General features: G+C 41.2%; 1 pseudogene; it reads left to right on the top strand.

The window, feature by feature from the left end:
* Positions 1 to 1,482: 1,482 nt before the first annotated feature.
* LOC113222691 lies at positions 1,483 to 2,147 on the top strand (annotated as a pseudogene).
* Positions 2,148 to 2,921: the final 774 nt, after the last annotated feature.

The raw sequence follows: 2,921 nt of genomic DNA, 5'->3' as shown, positions 1-2,921 counted from the left end.
TAATCACAGCTACTTGGGAGGCTGAGGCAGGGAACATTTCTTGAACCCGGGAGTCAGAGGCCGAGATCGTGCCACTGCACTCCAGCCTGGGCGACAGAGTGAGACTCCATCGCAAAAAAATAAACAAATGGAATCATTTAGTATGTTCTCTTGTTTTCACTTCTCCTACTCAGGTGGTTATATATGACACTAATTTCTTTGTGTTTTTCCCTTGTTTCATTTTGTTTTGGCCAAGTTATATCCTATTGATTGCATGATTATCACACAATTTGATGTCCATTTTTCTGATGGGAGACAGGTTTAGTTGTTGGCTACTGTGTATAAGTAACTATGAATATTCGCATACAATTATTTCTGTAAAGATACATACTTATTTTCCTGGGTATCTATAGCTGGGGATGGAGTTGCTTGGTGAATTGGAAGAAAAGGGACCCAGAGTATTGCAAAGTAATTGTATTACTTTACATTGTTATGAAAGATGTAGGCCGTTTCCAGTTGCTCTACATTCCCACACACTTAATATTTTCGGTCTTTTAAATTATAGCCATTCTACCAGGTGCGTAGTGCTATCCTATTTCGGTTTCCTCACGCCTGATGTTCAGTTAGACATCTTCTTGTGGGAAATATCTTCTCAGATTTTTATGTTCATTGATATACTGGGGTGTTTGTGATTTTCTTTGTAATCTATAGGAGTTCTTTATATATTTTGAATGCATCCATTCAAATATACATACTTTTTGCTATATTACATAGCAAATAATTATTTGCTATTTCTGGTCTACAGATAGCTTTTAAGTTGTTAAATAACAACATAATAAGCAGAAGGTTTTTAAAAATGAAGTGCAATTCACTTGATTTCTTATTGTGGTGAGTGCTACGGTATCTAGTCTAAGAAATATTTTCCTATGCCAAGTTCATGAAACTATTTCCCATTTTCCTTTACAAGGTTTCTAATTTGAACTTTCACATGTTAAGTTAATTTCAAAGTATGATGGAGAGTGGTTGTTAATATTAACTTTTTAAAACAACAAATATTATTTCACTCAAAATCGTTTTACTTAAAAGTCTTTCATTTCCCCAATGAAGGGCATTGGCGCCTTTGTTTTTAAAACATTTAGAAGTGGCGGTGCGAGCACATTCTCACTCACGGGTGGGAACTGAACAATGAGAACACTTGGACACAGCGCGGGGAACATCACACACCAGGGCCTGTCCTGGGAGGGGGGTCCTGGGGGCGGGATAGCATTAGGAGAAATACCTAATGTAAATGACGAGTTAATGGGTGCAGCAAACCAACACGGCACATGTATACCTATGTAACAAACCTGCACATTGTGCACATGTACCCTAGAACTTAAAGTATAGTATGTATTATATATATATTAGAAATATACGACGGTGCGAGGGCCGCTGCACAGCTAGCAGAGCCATGGTGAGGAGGGCAGCGCCTGCCCCGAGCTCTCCGCCTCACCTGCCCGCCAGCCCAGGCGGCCCCAGCAGCAGCCACCAGAGGAGCCCCCGCAGCAGCACAAGGCCAGGCGGATGCCTCTATCCACAGCCTCGTGGCGGACCGGACCTGTTAGGACGCGGCCATCGTGGGTGACAAGGACTCGCCCTCCATCTGGGCCACCATCCCAGGGAAAACCTTCATGAACATCACGTCAGCTGAGCTTGGTGTCCTGGTTGGCAAAGACCGGTCAAGCCTTTTTTGTGAATGGGCTGACACTGGGGGCTAGAAATGTACTGTGGTCCCGGACTCACTGCTGCAGGATGGGGAATTGACCGTGGATCTTCAAACGAAGAGCATCGGTGGAGCTCCCACCTTCAATGTCACTGGCACCATGACTGCCAAGACGCTAGGCCCGCTCATGGGCAAAGAAGGTGTCCAGGGCAGTTTCACCAACAATAAATGTTCTGAAATGGCCTCCCTCCTTCAGCGTTCCCAGTACTGACCTCCTTTGTTCCTTCCCCTCAACCGCTCCCCACAGTTTGCCCCCCTTTCCTTCTCATACACACACATACTATTTTAATTTCAGGGGCCATTACGCCACACCCCTCATTGCTGCCAAAACCACATGGGCTGGGGGCCAGGGATAGATGGACAGACACCTTCCCCTACTCATACCCCTCCTGTGTGTGGTTGGAAAACTTTTTTGCTTTGAGGGATGTTTTTATGAATAAAAAAGATTCTACTAATTAAATAACTGTTCATATGTGGGCATATTGTTTGAATCTGTATTCTTTTACTTTGATATATTTATGAATACTTACACGAGTACTACCGTTTTTAAATTACTGTAGCTTTAATATCAGGTGTGAAGTCTAGCAGAGTAAGTCCTCTAACTTATTGCTTCTTCAAGACCAACTTGCCTATTCTAGGTTCTTTGATTTTCAAATACATTTTGAAATTAGCTTTTAAATTTCTCTAAAATCTCCTATTAGAAATATTAATCAGAATTGTGTTGATGTAATATGCTAACAACATGGAATCTTCCAATCAATGAAAATGACATATATTTCTCTATTTAGCCTTCTTTCATTTTTCTCACCAATTGCTTTTAGGGGCCTTGTACCTCCTTCACTGTATATATTCTTAAGCATGTAATGATTCCGGCTATTAATCTTTATTACGTTTTATTGCATTTCATTTTCTAGCTGCTAATTGCTAGTATGGAGAAATTAAGATGATGAAATCAATGTTATTAAGTTATAATTTAGGTACAACAGATTGCATCACTTTAAAATGTGTAATTCAATGCATGTTTACAAATGCATACACTAATGGAACTACTGCCACAACCAAGATAGAGCAATTTCCCTGCAACCCAAGGTTTCTTGTACCCCTTTGCAGTTCATCAGTCTTTCAACCCTCGGCCCCAAGAAGTCGCTGCCAATTCAGGTCCATTTCCTTTTTTTTTTTT

This window comes from Piliocolobus tephrosceles, unplaced genomic scaffold (genome assembly GCF_002776525.5).
Source record: "Piliocolobus tephrosceles isolate RC106 unplaced genomic scaffold, ASM277652v3 unscaffolded_33555, whole genome shotgun sequence".
NCBI lineage: Eukaryota > Metazoa > Chordata > Mammalia > Primates > Cercopithecidae > Piliocolobus > Piliocolobus tephrosceles.
The sequence above is the reverse complement of the archived record's forward strand: the minus strand, read 5'-3'. Positions and strand labels throughout refer to the sequence as shown.